The 22532-nt window shown below is 45.7% G+C and overlaps 1 protein-coding gene across 1 annotated transcript in view; it reads right to left on the reverse strand.

Annotated features, from left to right (window-relative positions):
- Positions 1–14682: 14682 nt before the first annotated feature.
- The window catches only part of LOC130358385 (stromelysin-1-like), a 51804-nt gene continuing 43954 nt past the window's right edge, over positions 14683–22532 (reverse strand). Inside the window, exon 10 of the transcript XR_008889503.1 lies at positions 14683–14794. The gene's annotated coding sequence lies outside the window, so the exon portion shown is untranslated. The remainder of the gene's footprint in view (positions 14795–22532) is intronic.

Genomic DNA, 22532 nt, shown 5'->3' on the forward strand with positions numbered 1-22532 from the left:
ATATATACAGTATCTCCCATAAGTGAGTCCACCCCTCACATTATATATACAGTATCTCCCATAAGTGAGTCCACCCCTCACATTATATATACAGTATATCCCATAAGTGAGTCCACCCCTCACATTATATATACAGTATCTCCCATAAGTGAGTCCACCCCTCACATTATATATACAGTATCTCCCATAAGTGACTCCACCCCTCACATTATATATACAGTATCTCCCATAAGTGACTCCACCCCTCACATTATATATACAGTATCTCCCATAAGAGAGTCCACCCCTCACATTATATATACAGTATCTCCCATAAGAGAGTCCACCCCTCACATTATATATACAGTATCTCCCATAAGTGAGTCCACCCCTCACATTATATATACAGTATCTCCCATAAGAGAGTCCACCCCTCACATTATATATACAGTATCTCCCATAAGAGAGTCCACCCCTCACATGATATATACAGTATCTCCCATAAGTGAGTCCACCCCTCACATTATATATACAGTATCTCCCATAAGAGAGTCCACCCCTCACATTATATATACAGTATCTCCCATAAGAGAGTCCACCCCTCACATTATATATACAGTATCTCCCATAAGTGAGTCCACCCCTCACATTATATATATACAGTATCTCCCATAAGAGAGTCCACCCCTCACATTATATATATACAGTATCTCCCATAAGAGAGTCCACCCCTCACATTATATATACAGTATCTCCCATAAGAGAGTCCACCCCTCACATTATATATACAGTATATCCCATAAGAGAGTCCACCCCTCACATTATATATACAGTATCTCCCATAAATGAGTCCACCCCTCACATTATAGATATAGTATATCCCATAAGTGAGTCCACCCCTCACATTATATATACAGTATCTCCCATAAGTGAGTCCACCCCTCACATTATATATACAGTATCTCCCATAAGTGAGTCCACCCCTCACATTATATATACAGTATCTCCCATAAGTGAGTCCACCCCTCACATTATATATACAGTATCTCCCATAAGTGAGTCCACCCCTCACATTATATATACAGTATCTCCCATATGTGAGCCCACCCCTCACATTATATATACAGTATCTCCCATAAGTGAGTCCACCCCTCACATTATATATACAGTATCTCCCATAAGTGAGTCCACCCCTCACATTATATACAGTATCTCCCATATGTGAGCCCACCCCTCACATTATATATACAGTATCTCCCATAAGTGAGTCCACCCCTCACATTATATATACAGTATCTCCCATAAGAGAGTCCACCCCTCACATTATATACAGTATCTCCCATAAGTGAGTCCACCCCTCACATTATATACAGTATCTCCCATAAGTGAGTCCACCCCTCACATTATATACAGTATCTCCCATAAGTGAGCCCACCCCTCACATTATATACAGTATCTCCCATATGTGAGCCCACCCCTCACATTATATACAGTATCTCCCATAAGTGAGTCCACCCCTCACATTATATACAGTATCTCCCATAAGTGAGCCCACCCCTCACATTATATATACAGTATCTCCCATAAGTGAGTCCACCCCTCACATTATATATACAGTATCTCCCATAAGTGACTCCACCCCTCACATTATATACAGTATCTACCATAAGTGAGTCCACCCCTCACATTATATATACAGTATATCCCATAAGTGAGTCCACTCCTCACATTATATATAGTATATCCCATAAGTGAGTCCACCCCTCACATTATATATACAGTATCTCCCATAAGTGAGTCCACCCCTCATATTATATACAGTATCTCCCATAAGTGAGTCCACCCCTCACATTATATATACAGTATCTCCCATAAGTGAGTCCACCCCTCACATTATATATACAGTATCTCCCATAAGTGAGTCCACCCCTCACATTATATACAGTATATCCCATAAGGGAGTCCACCCCTCACATTATATACAGTATCTCCCATAAGTGACTCCACCCCTCACATTATATACAGTATCTACCATAAGTGAGTCCACTCCTCACATTATATACACAGTATCTCCCATAAGTGAGTCCACCCCTCACATTATATACAGTATCTACCATAAGTGAGTCCACCCCTCACATTATATATACAGTATCTCCCATAAGTGACTCCACCCCTCACATTATATACAGTATCTCCCATAAGTGAGTCCACCCCTCACATTATATACAGTATCTCCCATAAGTTAGTCCACCCCTCACATTATTATATACAGTATCTCCCATAAGTGAGTCCACCCCTCACATTATTATATACAGTATCTCCCATAAGTGAGTCCACCCCTCACACTATATACACAGTATCTCCCATAAGTGAGTCCACCCCTCACATTATATACAGTATCTCCCATAAGTGAGTCCACCCCTCACATTATATACAGTATCTCCCATAAGTGAGTCCACCCCTCACATTATATATACAGTATCTACCATAAGTGAGTCCACCCCTCACATTATATATACAGTATATCCCATAAGTGAGTCCACTCCTCACATTATATATAGTATATCCCATAAGTGAGTCTACCCCTCACATTATATACAGTATATCCCATAAGTGAGTCCACCCCTCACATTATATATACAGTATCTCCCATAAGAGAGTCCACCCCTCACATTATATATACAGTATCTCCCATAAGAGAGTCCACCCCTCACATTATATATACAGTATCTCCCATAAGAGAGTCCACCCCTCACATTATATACAGTATACCCCATAAGAGAGTCCACCCCTCACATTATATATACAGTATCTCCCATAAGTGAGTCCACCCCTCACATTATAGATATAGTATATCCCATAAGTGAGTCCACCCCTCACATTATATATACAGTATCTCCCATAAGTGAGTCCACCCCTCACATTATATATACAGTATCTCCCATAAGTGAGTCCACCCCTCACATTATATATACAGTATCTCCCATAAGTGAGTCCACCCCTCACATTATATATACAGTATCTCCCATAAGTGAGTCCACCCCTCACATTATATACAGTATCTCCCATATGTGAGCCCACCCCTCACATTATATATACAGTATCTCCCATAAGTGAGTCCACCCCTCACATTATATATACAGTATCTCCCATAAGAGAGTCCACCCCTCACATTATATACAGTATCTCCCATAAGTGAGTCCACCCCTCACATTATATACAGTATCTCCCATAAGTGAGTCCACCCCTCACATTATATACAGTATCTCCCATAAGTGAGCCCACCCCTCACATTATATACAGTATCTCCCATATGTGAGCCCACCCCTCACATTATATACAGTATCTCCCATAAGTGAGTCCACCCCTCACATTATATACAGTATCTCCCATAAGTGAGCCCACCCCTCACATTATATACAGTATCTCCCATATGTGAGCCCACCCCTCACATTATATACAGTATCTCCCATAAGTGAGTCCACCCCTCACATTATATACAGTATCTCCCATAAGTGAGTCCACCCCTCACATTATATATACAGTATCTCCCATAAGTGACTCCACCCCTCACATTATATACAGTATCTACCATAAGTGAGTCCACCCCTCACATTATATATACAGTATATCCCATAAGTGAGTCCACTCCTCACATTATATATAGTATATCCCATAAGTGAGTCCACCCCTCACATTATATATACAGTATCTCCCATAAGTGAGTCCACCCCTCATATTATATACAGTATCTCCCATAAGTGAGTCCACCCCTCACATTATATATACAGTATCTCCCATAAGTGAGTCCACCCCTCACATTATATATACAGTATCTCCCATAAGTGAGTCCACCCCTCACATTATATACAGTATCTCCCATAAGGGAGTCCACCCCTCACATTATATACAGTAGCTCCCATAAGTGACTCCACCCCTCACATTATATACAGTATCTACCATAAGTGAGTCCACCCCTCACATTATATATACAGTATCTCCCATAAGTGACTCCACCCCTCACATTATATATACAGTATCTCCCATAAGTGAGTCCACCCCTCACATTATATACAGTATCTCCCATAAGTGAGTCCACCCCTCACATTATTAGATACAGTATCTCCCATAAGTGAGTCCACCCCTCACATTATTATATACAGTATCTCCCATAAGTGAGTCCACCCCTCACACTATATACACAGTATCTCCCATAAGTGAGTCCACCCCTCACATTATATACAGTATCTCCCATAAGTGAGTCCACCCATCACATTATATACAGTATCTCCCATAAGTGAGTCCACCCCTCACATTATATATACAGTATCTACCATAAGTGAGTCCACCCCTCACATTATATATACAGTATATCCCATAAGTGAGTCCACTCCTCACATTATATATAGTATATCCCATAAGTGAGTCTACCCCTCACATTATATACAGTATCTCCCATAAGTGAGTCCACCCCTCACATTATATATATATACAGTATCTCCCATAAGTGAGTCCACCCCTCACATTATATATACAGTATCTCCCATAAGTGAGTCCACCCCTCATATTATATACAGTATCTCCCATAAGTGAATCCACCCCTCACATTATATATACAGTATCTCCCATAAGTGAGTCCACCCCTCACATTATATACAGTATATCCCATAAGGGAGTCCACCCCTCACATTATATATACAGTATCTCCCATAAGTGAGTCCACCCCTCACATTATATATACAGTATCTCCCATAAGTGACTCCACCCCTCACATTATATACAGTATCTACCATAAGTGAGTCCACTCCTCACATTATATATAGTATATCCCATAAGTGAGTCTACCCCTCACATTATATACAGTATATCCCATAAGTGAGTCCACCCCTCACATTATATATACAGTATCTCCCATAAGTGAGTCCACCCCTCACATTATATATACAGTATCTCCCATAAGTGAGTCCACCCCTCACATTATATACAGTATCTCCCATAAGTGAGTCCACCCCTCACATTATATACAGTATCTCCCATAAGTGAGTCCACCCCTCACATTATATACAGTATCTACCATAAGTGAGTCCACCCCTCACATTATATACAGTATCTCCCATAAGTGAGTCCACCCCTCACATTATATATACAGTATCTCCCATAAGTGACTCCACACCTCACATTATATACAGTATCTCCCATAAGTGAGTCCACCCCTCACATTATATATACAGTATATCCCATAAGTGAGTCCACCCCTCACATTATATATACAGTATCTCCCATAAGTGAGTCCACCCCTCACATTATATATACAGTATCTCCCATAAGTGAGCCCACCCCTCACATTATATATACAGTATCTCCCATAAGTGACTCCACCCCTCACATTATATATACAGTATCTCCCATAAGTGACTCCACCCCTCACATTATATATACAGTATCTCCCATAAGTGAGTCCACCCCTCACATTATATATACAGTATCTCCCATAAGTGACTCCACCCCTCACATTATATATACAGTATCTCCCATAAGTGAGTCCACCCCTCACATTATATATACAGTATCTCCCATAAGAGAGTCCACCCCTCACATTATATATACAGTATCTCCCATAAGAGAGTCCACCCCTCACATTATATATACAGTATCTCCCATAAGTGAGTCCACCCCTCACATTATATATACAGTATCTCCCATAAGTGAGTCCACCCCTCACATTATATATACAGTATCTCCCATAAGAGAGTCCACCCCTCACATTATATATACAGTATCTCCCATAAGAGAGTCCACCCCTCACATTATATATACAGTATCTCCCATAAGTGAGTCCACCCCTCACATTATATATATACAGTATCTCCCATAAGAGAGTCCACCCCTCACATTATATATACAGTATCTCCCATAAGAGAGTCCACCCCTCACATTATATATACAGTATCTCCCATGAGAGTCCACCCCTCACATTATATACAGTATATCCCATAAGAGAGTCCACCCCTCACATTATATATACAGTATCTCCCATAAGTGAGTCCACCCCTCACATTATAGATATAGTATATCCCATAAGTGAGTCCACCCCTCACATTATATATACAGTATCTCCCATAAGTGAGTCCACCCCTCACATTATATATACAGTATCTCCCATAAGTGAGTCCACCCCTCACATTATATATACAGTATCTCCCATAAGTGAGTCCACCCCTCACATTATATATACAGTATCTCCCATAAGTGAGTCCACCCCTCACATTATATACAGTATCTCCCATATGTGAGCCCACCCCTCACATTATATATACAGTATCTCCCATAAGTGAGTCCACCCCTCACATTATATATACAGTATCTCCCATAAGAGAGTCCACCCCTCACATTATATACAGTATCTCCCATAAGTGAGTCCACCCCTCACATTATATACAGTATCTCCCATAAGTGAGTCCACCCCTCACATTATATACAGTATCTCCCATAAGTGAGCCCACCCCTCACATTATATACAGTATCTCCCATATATGAGCCCACCCCTCACATTATATACAGTATCTCCCATAAGTGAGTCCACCCCTCACATTATATACAGTATCTCCCATAAGTGAGCCCACCCCTCACATTATATATACAGTATCTCCCATAAGTGAGTCCACCCCTCACATTATATATACAGTATCTCCCATAAGTGAGTCCACCCCTCACATTATATACAGTATCTCCCCTAAGTGAGTCCACCCCTCACATTATATATACAGTATCTCCCATAAGTGAGTCCACCCCTCACATTATATATACAGTATCTCCCATAAGAGTCCACCCCTCACATTATATATACAGTATCTCCCATAAGAGAGTCCACCCCTCACATTATATATACAGTATCTCCCATAAGTGAGTCCACACCTCACATTATATACAGTATATCCCATAAGAGAGTCCACCCCTCACATTATATATACAGTATCTCCCATAAGTGAGTCCACCCCTCACATTATAGATATAGTATATCCCATAAGTGAGTCCACCCCTCACATTATATATACAGTATCTCCCATAAGTGAGTCCACCCCTCACATTATATATACAGTATCTCCCATAAGTGAGTCCACCCCTCACATTATATATACAGTATCTCCCATAAGTGAGTCCACCCCTCACATTATATATACAGTATCTCCCATAAGTGAGTCCACCCCTCACATTATATATACAGTATCTCCCATAAGTGAGTCCACCCCTCACATTATATATACAGTATCTCCCATAAGTGAGTCCACCCCTCACATTATATATACAGTATCTCCCATAAGTGAGTCCACCCCTCACATTATATATACAGTATCTCCCATATGTGAGCCCACCCCTCACATTATATATACAGTATCTCCCATAAGTGAGTCCACCCCTCACATTATATACAGTATCTCCCATAAGTGAGCCCACCCCTCACATTATATACAGTATCTCCCATATGTGAGCCCACCCCTCACATTATATACAGTATCTCCCATAAGTGAGTCCACCCCTCACATTATATACAGTATCTCCCATAAGTGAGTCCACCCCTCACATTATATATACAGTATATCCCATAAGTGAGCCCACCCCTCACATTATATACAGTATCTCCCATAAGTGAGTCCACCCCTCACATTATATATACAGTATCTCCCATAAGTGAGCCCACCCCTGGTGAGTCTGAGTGGAACCTGTCCTCTGAAACCACTGTATGGTCTTGCTCACTGTGCTGCAGTTTCAGCCTAGGCCATCTTTTTGTAGAAAAATAATTCTCTTTTTTTTTTTAGATCCTCAAAGAGTTCTTTGCAATGGGATACCATGTTGTACTACCAGTATGTCAGAGCGATAACACCAAATTTAAAACACCTGTCCCCCATTTACATCCAAGCTGCTACCTATTTTAAATACTTATTTTTTCGGCCTGAATTTCCTGTTATGCAAAATTATAAATTAAAGTGGATATGTCAGGTTATATGCCATAAGGGTTGCAGTAAAGGTTACCAAGAATATATTTTTTTGGAGAATTGGTGGCTTTATATCCATTAAAAAAATGTTTTGTATACCATGCACAAGTGTCAGAGAGGCGTGGTCTATAATATGTGTATAACAGCGCACGTGTGGTGAGTTATTCTATACTTCTCTGACTCACCGAGCATCCACTGTTATACACACTGATGGTGCATGGGCAGACGAGTCCTGTGTGTCTACCCCCAGCAGGAGCAGGCTTGACATCAGCAGAGAAAGACGTTGTGGCCCCAAGACATAGTGGACCTCTTTGACACTTGGGCATGCTATTAAAAACATTTACTGAAAATAAAGCCACCAGTCATAATTCGCTGTGGATGTGCTACGTGTGACCCTACCCTTAAAGGACAACTGCAGCGCAATATACACTTATCCCCTATCTACAAGATAGGGGATAAGTGTTTGATCGAAGGGGGTCCGACCGCTGGGACCCCCGAGATCTCCCTAACGGGGCGCTGCCATTAGCGCTCTTAGTGAGCGCTAAGGCGCGTAGCGTCGACCTAGAGGTCGACGGTGACGCCCCGTCTCCTCCACGTCCCCTCCCCGTCCCCATACAGTTCTATGGGGGAGCCGGGAAGGCACGAACGCTGCCTCCCCGCCTCTCCCATAGAGATGCATGGAGGAGGCGTGCCGACCGCAACATCATGCTGCGGCAGGCACGCCCCCTGCACCGGAGAGCCACGGCACAGCCGCGGCCCCGTACAGGAGATCGTGGGGGGTCCCAGCGGTCGGACCCCCCGCGATCAAACACTCATCCCCTATCTTGTAGATGGGGGATAAGTGTATATTAAGCTGCAGTTGTCCTTTAAGAGAAAAAAAGAGAGCCTTATCTGTGAAACCACCAGTCTCTATGAACCGGTTTGTAATTTTTTTTTTGTCAACCCTGGAGCCATCTAAACTTTTTTTTTAAATACGTTTTTTTGATGCAAATGCTGATGATGTTTTTTTATCATCTTGTCCTTTCCTGACATTTACTGCATCCTGAATTCCTTCCATTGTAAAGAAGTGTCATAAAGCTGTTTACTTTCTCTCCCCGGGGGCTCCATTAGGTGATTGCTTCCTTTGTGCTTATTTTTATGTCCAGGAAGTATATCCATCCTCCTGATTTTGCTTGTCATTTGTGTTTCATACTACATTATATTGTTGTGTTGGCCGGGTGTGTGGTGCAGGGCAGATGTTGTTACCCTTGGGGCAGATGGCATTAACCGCTTGTATTTGTGACGCCAGGGCATGGTTTAGCCTATAACCACCCGAAGGTATACCGCTGGATCCTGGGCTAGGCACAGGATCAATAAAGACTCCGACGACAAGTTATGGACAACGGTAGCTTTACTGAGGGTAGACAGTTGGAAAAGTCTATACAGTTCAGCCAGGGCACAAGGAGGTGACCAGTGATGCAGAGACCTTAAGCACTTGCTGGGACTTGTAGTAGATCTGGACAATTGAATGCAGACCACGCTGACTTGACAGATGACAGGGACTGACTTGACTTGACTGATAAAGTTCTGACTTTAGCTTACATGACTTGATGGTGGCTGCAGGACTGGACTTTGAGGTCTCCGACACTCTGGACAAACACACTAGGCGACTGCACTGGACCTCAGCAGAAGAGCAGAGATCAAAGAGAGAGAAGCTCCACCCAGGGCTTATATATGGGGAAGACTAGCAGGGAACACATAGGTCACTCTTGGAGTCACCTGGTCACTGGTACCTCCTGGGTAACAATCACATGACATATCACATGGTATAACTGTCAGGATCCGGACTGGTATGCAGAGAGGACACTGGAGGTGGATCCTCTGTGTCAGTGAGGTGATGGCGTGGGCTGTACCAGCGGAACGGAATCTAAGGGGTTACTGGTTTTCACCAGAGCCCGCCGCAAAGCGGGATGGACTTGCGCGATGGACCGATAGCGACTCAACCCCACTGACAGCTGAGACAGGCGCGGTACACAGGGACAAGGCAAGAGCAAGGTCGGACGTAGCAGAAGGCCAGAGCAGGCAGCAATGGATCGTAGTCAGTGGCAACGGCAAGGGTCTGGATACACAGGCTTTGGATACACAAAACGCTTTCTCAGGGCACTAGGGCAACAAGATCCGGCTAGGACAGGAAGGGGAAGTGGGTTAATATATGAATGGGAGTTATTGACAACTGATTGGGCCAGGCACCAATTAGTGGTGCACTGGCCCTTTAAATTTCAGAGAGCCGGCGTGCGCGCCCTAGAGAGCGGGGCCGCGCGCACCGGGACGTGACAGCCGGGGAACGGGGCAGGTGAGAGGATTGGGATGCGACCCGCGGACGGGCGCGTCCCGCTACGCGGATCGCATCCCCGCCGGCAGTAACAGTGCAGCGCTCCCGATCAGCAGGTCTGACCGGGGTCTGACCTGTGCTGCAGACAGGAGAACGCCCCGAGTACTCTGGGGAGGAGCAGGGACCCGGAGCGCTCGGCGTAACAATAACTCTGAAAGTAACATTACATTTTATAACACTTTACATGGTAAAACATATTTACAATGGGGAAACAAGTGCAGGGGCCTTAGGGACACTGAAAGAGGCTGCCTGACAGGACAGCAGGAGCACGGGGTAACACCTCCCGTACTGGGCTACCACATGACTAGGGGATATTATAGCTGCAGATACCTTATTGACCCACCCCCATAACCTCCCTTACTGCCTCCAAACCTCCCCCATAATGAAACAAGACAAGTTGTTGGTACAAAAAGGCCACAGCAGCCCACTTTATTAAATTAACCAATTAAAACATTGCAAACATAACAGTTGTATGAACATCATACATATAAACATAACCCAGAACATAACATATAAATTATTCCTAATGCAGGAGAAGAACCTGAAGGCACCTTTACTGCACCAAAATGGGTGGGGCTTCCCTTACTCCCAGCCGCATGGCACCTGCCCAGTAGCACCATTTTGAAGCCCCCCAAAACTTCTTGTGTCCCTGTCCACCTGGACTTCCCCATTGGACTGGGAACCGCTCCCAGTCCACCTCCACACTCCATCCAATACGGCCCTCATGCCGTCCAATGGTGCCTCCAGATCCCTCTCCTGACCCCGCCACAACGGCGACAAGTGGCCTCCTTACTTTTCGCCGTTCCTCCACAAACCCACAGTCTGACCTACCACCTCCTTCAAATCCAGAATCCATAGATCCATCCCCATCTCGTTAAGATGGACCCCATCCTCTGCCATAAACTCCGGCGTCCCCGACTCCAAATCTCTATGCCTCGCCACCAATCCCCAATTCCGAGCTACGAACTTGCTCACCTCCTTATTCACTTTTGCCCGGGCCTTGTTCAGAGCCACAACAGAGCGAGCCTGCCTCCACTTCCTCCTAGCCACTATCTCTGACCACACCACCACTATCCCCGGGAAGGAAGACCATAGCCAGAGCAAATCTACCTTGATGTCCCGTATCAAATCCCGACACCTCCTGAAACCCGAATCATTCCCCCCCAAATGGATGACCAGCACATCCGGGGACCTATCTAACTGAGCGAAAAACTGTACCCTACCCAACAGCTCCTCCCACAGCATCCCACCCTTCCCTAACCAATGCACCTCCCCTTCCAAGCCGGACAGACCCAGCTGCCTACCAGCCGGCCACACCCCTGCCCGGGCACAGCCCCGCACAACATAGGTGTTACGCCTAGCGCTCCGGGTCCCCGCTCCTCCCCGGAGCGCTCACGGCGTCTTTCTCCCTGCAGCGCCCCGGTCAGTCCCGCTGACCGGGAGCGCTGCACTGTCATGGCCGTCGGGGATGCGATTCGCACAGCGGGACGCGCCCGCTCGCGAATCGCATCCCAGGTCACTTACCCGTCCCGGTCCCCTGCTGTCATGTGCTGGCGCGCGCGGCTCCGCTTTCTAGGGCGCGCGCGCGCCAGCTCTCTGAGACTTAAAGGGCCAGTGCACCAATGATTGGTGCCTGGCCCAATTAGCTTAATTGGCTTCCACCTGCTCCCTGGCTATTTCTGATCTCCTCCCTTGCACTCCCTTGCCGGATCTTGTTGCCTTGTGCCAGTGAAAGCGTTTAGTGTGTCCAAAGCCTGTGTTACCTGAACTTCTGCTATCCATCCTGACTACGAACCTTGCCGCCTGCCCCCGACCTTCTGCTACGTCTGACCTTGCCTCTGCCTAGTCCTTCTGTCCCACGCCTTCTCAGCAGTCAGCGAGGTTGAGCCGTTGCTAGTGGATACGACCTGGTTGCTACTGCCGCAGCAACCATCCCGCTTTGCGGCGGGCTCTGGTGAAAACCAGTAGCCTCTTAGAACCGGTCCACTAGCACGGTCCACGCCAATCCCTCGCTGACACAGCGGATCCACAACCCGTAAGCCGAATCGTGACAATAGGAATGACCTACGATCCATATCAATCCGGGACCGCCACCTGCAACGAGAAAGAGAACAAGAAATACAGACATGACCCACCCCCCACAGGAAACACACAAACCATCATAACAAATGAGGACGTACATACACTCTAAAATGCACTGACTCCCGCCTCCCAATCCGCTTAATCACCTCTGGCCCCAGGCCCCACCGAGACGCCTCGGTAGCCGCTCCAATGCGGAAAGAATGAGAGCTATAGTCCTCAGCGACACAACCCGCCTCTCGCAAACACTTACGGAATACCCCCACAAACTGGAATCAAGACAAAAATCCTGCATCCGCGTGCACCAAAAGAGGGTCCACCACCCCCAACCGAACCTCCAAAAACGCAGTGTAACAACGCACCGGGCACATCTCAGAGCCCCGCAACGGCGCCAAGCTTACCACAGCCCCCAGACCCACCTGATCAGTCTTAGACCGCCGAAGCAAACACTGCAGCGCCCCATCCACAATGCTAACATCCGAAAAAAGCAAACCCCCCCCCTCCCAACTCCAACTAGGAGCCACCAATTCTGAAACACGAAATGCCCCAAAAAACGCCAGCGCAAACGCCAAGCGAAACAAACGCAACTCATAATCAGAAAAACATACCCCAGCCAACAAAACACCCAAGCGTGTCAAAAGCGGAAAAGTCACAGGCCGCCTCCCATCCCGTGAAAACGCCCCTTTCCGAAAACCTCTCAACGCCTGACGCACCAAAAAGGCCTTCGTCGCATCCGGCAAACTCCGGGCCTTAAACTAGAAAGCCAAAGCCGCCATCCTACGACTAATACCTGACGGAGACACCCCTTCACAAAACGCCCTCCCCACATAAAACAAAAGAGCCGCCTGGATAAATACCGGCCATTGCATAGCCGATATGTTTAATTTAAAAATATCGCCAGGCAGGGCCAGATTAAAGGACAACTGCAGCGGCATTACACTTATCCCCTATTCACAGGATAGGGGATAAGTGTTTGATCGCTGGGGGTCCGACCACTGGGACCCCGACCGCTGGGACCCCCCCGATCTCACTAACGGGGCGCCGCCATAAGCACTCATGGTGAGCGATAAGGCGCGTAGCGTCGACCTAGATTTCTACGGTGATGCCCCGTCTCCTCCCCGTCCCCATACAGTTCTATGGGGGATGCGGGGAGGCACGAATGCTGCCTCCCCGCCTCTCCCATAGAGATGTATGGAGGAGGCGTGCCGGCCGCAACGTCATGCTGCGGCTGGCATGCCCCCTGCACGGGAGAGCCTCGGCCCCGTACAGGAGATCGCCGGGGGCCCCAGCGTTGGGCCCCCCCGCGATCATACACTTATCCCCTATCTTGAGGATAGGGGATAAGTGTTTGTAACGCTGCAGATGTCCTTTAAGGCTGCCTGGAAGACGGGGCACTTCATAATGATGGGGCCCCCCCCCTGACAGTTCCCCCACATTAGGTGCAGTACCGTTCCCCCACATTAGGTGAAGTACAGTTCCCCCACATTAGGGGCAGTACAGTTCCCCCACAGACATACAGCCTTCAGCCATATACAGTGTATGGCTGGAGGCTGTATGCCTGTTTATTGCCCCGCTTCAGTGTTCCGACCACCACCCCTCTGGAGGTCGGAACACTGAAGATGACGTACTGCCATGGATACTTACCATGCGCTTGCGTCCTCCTCTCCGCTGTTACCATGGGCGCACACACAGGATGTCAGTTATGTCCCTGCGTATGCTACCTCCCGGCGGCCCCTGCGTTTTTACAGTTAAAGCGGGGCCGCAGAGAGGTAACATCCTTGTGTACTGAAAAGATTTTTCGGGACACAGGGATGTCCCGAATGTGACGGGGGGCCCAGGGGCGTAGCTAGAAACCCCAGGGCCCCAGTACGAAAAAAAAAGATGGGACACAGTCAGGAGAATACACAACAATATAACTGACTAACAGGCAGGGAGGCAGGGCCAGACAGACAAAACAGACATTTAAAAATAAGCAGACCATTTTTCTGGAGGGGGTCCAACTGTTGGGACCCCCACCAATCACCCAATCACCTTGGTTCCAGTTGCTCTCCAGCTGATATAAAGCTATAACTCCCATCATGTCTGGAGAACCTCAGGCATTATAGGAGTTGTAGTTTTGGAACAGATGGAGATCCACAGATTAGGGTACATTGTCACCCATCATCACTGCAGAACTAACAAGTGACTCCAGCTGATACACAGTCAGGAGAAAACACAATGATATCAGTGTCCTGAGTGACATCTTCTCTGTTGTCTTTTCTTTTCTTCTTCATCTGGTCCAGACATCAGGAAGTCTTCCAGCTCCATCTTCTCTGCAGAGTCTGACACCCGGACATCATAGGTTCTCACTTTGTCAGTAGATCCTCATCCTCTGTATGAAGACAATAATCATTATTATTCTGCTAAATACTGTACCCCCTGAATATAATACTGCCACACACTGTATCCTCTGAATATAATACTGCCACCCACTGTACCCCCTGAATATAATACTGCCACCCACTGTATCCCCTGAATATAATACTGCCACCCACTGTATCCCCTGAATATAATACTGCCACCCACTGTACCCCCTGAATATAATACTGCCAAAAACTGTATCCCCTGAATATAAAACTATCATCCACTGTACCTCCTGCATTTAATACTGCCACCTACTGTACCCCCTGAATATAATACTGCCACACACTGTACCCCCTGAATATATTACTGCCACACACTGTACCCCCTGAATATAAAACTACCATCCACTGTACCCAATGCATATAATACTGCCACCTACTGTACCCCCTGAATAAAATACTGCCTCCTACTGTACCCCCTGAATATAATACTGCCTCCTACTGTACCCCCTGAATAAAATACTGCCTCCTACTGTACCCCCTGAATAAAATACTGCCTCCCACTGTACCCCCAGAATATAATACTGCCACCTACTGTACCCCTGAATATAATACTGCCACCTACTGTACCCCCTGAATTAAATACTGCCTCCTACTGTACCCCCTGAATATAATACTGCCTCCTACTGTACCCCCTGAATATAATACTGCCACCTACTGTACCCCCTGAATACTGCCTCCTACTGTACCCTTTGAATATAATACTGCCACATACAGTACATACACACACCATTAATACATGCAGTACATACACACACATCATAGACACACCGCCTCCGCCCCCCCCACACTTGCACATTACATACATACATATCATACACACACATATCATACATACAACCCCCGCCTCCAGATCCCCCCGCATAATACATCTCCACACATCATACATACATCTTGTTTACACACATCTATCATTCATACATCATACATACAGTACATACACACACATCATACATACACACACATCATACATACACACGCTGCCTCCGGACCCCACATTCTATGATCACCTCATGAACAAGCAGATACCATTATTCAGGATGGCTGAACGTGTGTAGCTCACAAATACCCCCCGCCCCACAGATTCAATACATTTTCTGCTGCAGATTTGCTGTGGTAGATTTTGCTACCCATTGAAGTCAATGGGCAGCAAAATCTGCTGAAGCAAATCTGCAGCAAAAATACGCACATGTGAACGCACCCTTAGGGTAGGGTCACATGTAACAGATCAGTAGTGTATGTTACTCTGCTGATCCGCCAATGACCTGACCCTATAGTGTGCCTCCAGCTGTTTTCCCCCGTGTCCTGCTTACAGCAGCAATCCGCCGCTACGAGCCGCTCCATGATGTTTCATAGTACACAGCATGTGCCCGCGGTGACTCGCAGGTCCCTGTGTGGCTGCTTGTTAGTGGCAGATTGCTGTTGTGAGCAGCACCCGAGGGGGGGGGGGGGAACAGCAGGAGGCACTCTATAAAGTGAAGTCATCCTCGGATCCTCAGCGTAAAATACGCTGCAGATCTGTTACATGTAACCCTACCCTAATGTTAATCTGTACAGGAGGATGCAGCGCCGTACATTTATAATGCGCAGGGTTTACTCATACCGGGCGGGATAGCGGGGTCCACTAGCCGGAAGGAAGGGAAGTAGACGGACAGACGGTCCTGCGGGCGGATTACCGAGCTGTGACTGATGGTCCTGTGCCGGTCCTCAGATGGTCCTGCGGGCGGCCGAGCATATGAATGAGCGGGCAGTCACTGCGGAAGGAGAGAGGCAGGGCTTCCTGTTGGCGCCGTACGTGCCCTGCCCCTCCTCCTTGACTCACTTAATGCGGCAGAAAGGCAGGGGTGGGATGGTCACTCAGGTCCCACCCCAGGTCCTTCTCATGTAGACTCCGCTGCTGCCGGACGGACAGGTCTGGTAGCAGCGGCTGTCATACTGATTAATTAACATGATGGCAGTGCCGGCCATCATGTGATTGTGGCAAGGGGGGCCCTGTGGGCCCCCCTGGCTAAGGGGCCTGGTTGCCCAATGTGGGGGCCCCCTGCGGACGCGGGGCCTGGAGCAGGCGCTCCATGAGTGCCAATGATGATCCGGCCCTGTCGGCAAGGTGGGCAAAATACAAAATTCCGGCCAGGTGGTTGCCTGGTTGTGTGTCAAAATTGTGTTGCACAAGCCATCTGCCAAATTTTGCAACACTGTACACAAAAAAAAATGCAACTAGACTTCTAGTAGTACAAATAAAGAATGAGGAGGAGAGCACTGACGGATATTGGCTACCAATCGCCAACATACTATTGTAAATAGTGATGGAGGAGGTGCACCGGCCGGAGCAGACTATAGAATACAGTGACAACCCGGGTGCTATATTCCAAAAAAAGAGATACTGGATGAGCACTATCCACCATTATGTCTTCTTAGTCTACATCCCAGTATTCGGAGTTGTAGGACGGCCTCTCCGCATCTCCTAATACCGGAATGAAGATTTAGAAGACCAAATGGCAGATAGTGCTCATCCAGTATCTCTTTATATTGTTTACAACTTGACTTTTGCACCACAATCTCTGGAAGCCCCTAAAGAGAGGAATGGTTACACAAATTCACCAAATCACAAAAAACTATTTATTAAATTCTCCCCAAAAAGTGTGAGAAAGCAAAAAACATTTCGGACCACATAGAAGGCAATGAGAAAACAAGCATTTATGTAGAAAAAAAATGTTGAAAGGTCCTGCATATAGGATCGTTGAATAAACTGCAAATAAAATGATAACTTGTGAGATGTTTTTTTTTTTTTGCAAATATTATTTTTAAATGAAATAAAAAAAATGTCATTAATTTTATTAATGTATAAACCATAAATAGATTTTTTTTTTAAATTTTTTTTTATCATTTAGTGTTCTCCCATTCCCACTTTTACTTTTTTTGAACATTTTTCAACGTAGAAGTGTCATTTAAATTAGCATTGAGTGTCAGGAATTTTTTTTTGTCTAAATTTTTAATATATAGGTGCCCAGTTGAAAGGAAACATAAACCATATGTAATTGGTGAAAACATTTGGTTCAACACAGATGGAGGGGGGGGGGGGGGCTGTATATGGTGGCATGCAGAACACTGAAATCCCAAGGAGAAAAGAAAAAGGAAAGAAAATTGCAATAACCTTAAAGGGGTACTCCTGTGGAAAACTTATTTTTTAAATCAACTGGTGCCAGAAAGTTAAACAGATTTGTAAATTACTTCTATTTACAAAATCTTAATCCTTCCAATACATTTTATGGGCTGTATACTACAAAGCAAATGCTTTTCTTTTTTGATTTCTCTGATGTCATGACCACAGTGCTCTCTGCTGACCTCTGCTGTCCATTTTAGGAACTGTCAAGAGCAGCATATGTTTGCTATGGGGATTTTCTCCTTCTCTGGCCAGTTCCAAAAATGGACAGCAGAGATCAGCAGAGAGCACTGTGGTCATGACATCAGAGAAATCCAAAAAGAAAAGCATTTCTTCTGTAGTATATAACCCCTAAAAAGTACTGGAAGGATTAAGATTTTTAATAGAAGTAATTTACAAATCTGTTTAACTTTCTGGCACCAGTTGATTTAATAAAAAAAAAAAAAAAAAAGTTTTCCACGGGAGTACCCCTTTAAATAGGATCAGTGACAGTGTTCATTACAGTATTGCAGCCCTTTACAAGTTTTTATGTGGGGTCTTAAAGAGTCACTATCATCAAAAACAAAACCGAAACAAAACTTTTTACATGTTTCTAAGATACAGGACTAGGTCTCACTCCCGAGATCTTAAATCGTTAGTTATATGCCAGGAAAGTACGTGGCATCCAGCTTAATTCCCCAGCCAGCCACCAGATTCGACCTTTTCACTGCATAGACTTTTAAAGAGAAAAGGTCGGATTTGATTGACAGCCAGGGAGTGAGCAACGTGCTGCCGTGAACCTCCCTCGGCTTTTAACTAGAGATCAAAATTTTTTATATGTCTGGGCAACATGTCAAAAGTTTTTTATTAAATGATAGTAAGCCTATAAGTTTACTTACTCATTCCAAAGGCATCTGGTAGCCTCTACTATAGCTATAAAGATTACCAAACATACCTGGAAAATAAGGTATGACCCTTATCCAGTATGACAAAGGAAGAATTTGATGTGAACTAGATACATGTGTGGGGGGAGGGGTTATCAAGATCGGTGTATCACATGACAGTCTTAAATAATGCCTCACCAGCGCACGGGCACGGTGGCTTTATACAGAGTTGCATGTCAGCAAGGACATTTTACTGTATTTTTCGCCGTATAAGACGCACTTTTTCTTCCCCAAAACTGGGGGGGAAAAGTCGGTGCGTCTTATACGGCGAATACACCCCTATCGCGGCGGTCCCTGCGGCCATCAACGGCCGGGACCCGCGGCTAATACAGGACATCACTGATCGCGGTGATGCCCTGTATTAACCCTACAGACGCGGCGATCAAAGCTGACCACCGCGTCTGAAGGGAAAGTGACACTAACCCGGCTGTTCAGTCAGGCTGTTCGGGACCGCCACGATTTCACCGCGGCGGTCCTGAACAGCCCGACTGAATAGCCGGGTTAGTGCTTACAGGACACCGGGAGGGACCTTGCCTGCCTCCTCGGTGTCTTCTCCGTTCAGGCATCCCCTGTATGGCCGGCGCTCTCCTTCCTCGTCGTCGCGTACGTGCGTCGGCGTGCGTAACGACGTGATGGCGGCGACGGAGGGCGAGGATACCCGGCCGGCAGCAGAGACGTTCCGGAGCGACGGGGACACGGCAACAGCGATGGAGCGACATCCAGGGCAGCGGTGACGGGTCCGGAGCGGCGGGGACACGTGAGTATTACCTCCTATGCAGTGGTCTTCAATCTGCGGACCTCCAGATGTTGCAAAACTACAACTCCCAGCATGCCCGGACAGCCAACGGCTGTCCGGGCATGCTGGAAGTTGTAGTTTTGCAACATCTGGAGGTCCGAAGGTTGAAGACCACTATTGGGTTCAAAATCTTTATTTTTTTAGATTTTGCCCCTAAAAATTGGGTGCGTCTTATACGCCGGTGCGTCCTATATGGCGAAAAATACGGTAGCTGCATTTCACGTCTGTTTATAGTCAGAAACTGCTAAAAATTTGGGGTACATTTGGCACCACGCCCCCTTTATTTTTCGACAAGCTACACCCACTTGGTGAGCACATGGCAAAGTGTCAAAAAGTTGCTATATTTGTTGCACAAAAAAAAAAAAAGTGGCTTTTTGACAAATACGCCAGGCGCATGGATGATGAATTCCCCCACAAGTGAGTGTTTTCAGAAATGTTTAGGTTATATTCACAGTGTTTTTGCAGATTTGATGCTGTGTTCAATCATTACTGTCTTAGATACAATTGCATTATAAGGTGATATTCCGAGTTACTTGACCATTTAAATGTATTAAAAGAATCCGGAATGTAATACTTCTGGTGCATTCCCAGCTGCCTGATAGTTAGGAAATGAAATCTACACCTGCTGTAAGTGCAAAAATTTGTTTTACAGGTTCCCGTTTTACATAATAGATGAAACCTACAGCAGAACACCACATAGCAAACCTCTCCTGCTCCGTACAGTTCCTGACATGGACAGAGGTGGCAGCAGAGAGCACTGTGGTCAGACAGAAAATAAATTCAAAAAGAAAAAAACTTCCTCTGGAGCATACAGCAGCCGAGAAGTACTGGAAGGATTAAGATTTTTATATAGAAGTAATTTACAAATCTGTTTAACTTTCTGGCACCAGTTACATAGTTACATAGTTAGTACGGTCGAAAAAAGACATATGTCCATCAAGTTCAACCAGGGAATTGATGGGTAGGGGTGTGGCGCGATATTGGGGAAGGGATGGGATTTTATATTTCTTCATAAGCATTAATGTTATTTTGTTCCAGGAATGTATCTAATCCTGTTTTAAAGCTGTTAATTGTTCCTGCTGTGACCAGTTCCTGAGGTAGACCGTTCCATAAATTCACAGTCCTCACGGTAAAGAAGGCGTGTCGCCCCTTGAGACTAAACTTTTTCTTCTCCAGACGGAGGGAGTGCCCCCTCGTCCTTTGGGGGGGTTTAACCTGGAACAGTTTTTCTCCATATTTTTTGTATGGGCCATTAATATACTTATATACGTTTATCATATCCCCCCTTAAACGTCTCTTCTCAAGACTAAACAATTGTAACTCCTTTAATCGCTCCTCATAGCTAAGATGATCCATGCCCCATATTAGTTTAGTCGCGCGTCTCTGCACCCTTTCCAACTCCGCAGTGTCCCTTTTATGGACAGGTGCCCAAAACTGAACAGCATATTCCAGGTGAGGCCGTACCAGTTGATTTTAAAACAGTTTTTTTGTTTTCCACCGGAGTACCCCTTTAACTCTTCAGTAGTGCCTGTTTTATTAGTGTGTAGAAGCATCTATACATGGCATCTCTAGTCCCCTGATACTTTAGCACAGTGTCGGTTGTAGTTCTCGGTATCTCTTCCTCTTCTGTATATGTGGGCAGTAGTACAGCACACCTGTGTTTCCATAGTACATGGGCAGAATAAGAGGATCCTATAGTGGGGACAGATGTGTAATGTCTTTTTTTCTTTTGTACATTCCATATTAATAATAATGCTTTTGCATCTTTTTCCCCCTTAGGAAAAAAACAAACAAACATAAACCTCTTTTTATGGCAAGTATGTATTCTTACATACTGTACATAGTTTGTAAGGTTTTTAAAAAAAACAAAAAAAAAACGTAGGTCCATCAAGTTCAACCTAAAACCCCACTGTGTTCATCCAAAGGAAGGCAAAAAAAAAAAAAACCATGAGACTGATGCCAATTGCCCCATGACATAGAAAAAATCCTTACCGGCTCCAATATGGCGATCAGAATAAATCCCTGGATCAACGTTCTATCTACATGAATTTAGTATCCATAACCTGTAATATTATATTTAAAAAAAAAAAAACATCCAGACCCCCTTGAACTTGTTTATTAAGTCAGACATCACAACATCATGCGGCAGAGAGTTCCATAGTCTCACTGCTCTTACAGTAAAGAATCCCTGTCTGGTGCATTTTAGCGTCATAGTTTTTCATCAGGGGAGTTTCCAAGATTACCCTGTTTCCCCGAAAATAAGACATATCCACAAAATAAGCCATAGCAGAATTTGTAAGCTTTGCCGTAATATAAGCCATACCCTGAAAATAAGACATAGTGGTAGGCGTGGCTAAGCGTACCGATACGGAACGGTAAAGAAGACGGGCAGCCCTTCTCATCTGCCCCATCGTGACAGCTGCTATCTCGGAGGTGACCGGAGAGGTGTCGGCAGCCCCATCAACAAGGTCGACTCTTACTGTCAGGTCCCGGTCCTTCTGTTCGTGCTGCCAGGCGCAGCATAGAGGGAAACAGAAAGTGAAAGTAAAAGTCTCCTCAGTGGAACAGAAAGTTCTGCTTTGTGGGTTCTCAGGGGGAAGAATAAAGCTGTGGCTGCCATGTTACTAATCACTGTGGGTCTCTCTCACCCCACACATACACCAAAGGATAGGGGAAAACCTTCAGCAAGCAGTCTGCTACTGAGCCCAGAGAGATCATTGAATTGAATGTAGATTGTTGTATTGTTGTACCATACTTAAAGGGGTACTCCGGTGCCTAGACATCTTATCCCCTATCCAAAGGATAGGGGATAAGATGCCTGATCG

This window comes from Hyla sarda, chromosome 2 (genome assembly GCF_029499605.1).
Source record: "Hyla sarda isolate aHylSar1 chromosome 2, aHylSar1.hap1, whole genome shotgun sequence".
In the NCBI taxonomy this organism is placed as follows: domain Eukaryota; kingdom Metazoa; phylum Chordata; class Amphibia; order Anura; family Hylidae; genus Hyla; species Hyla sarda.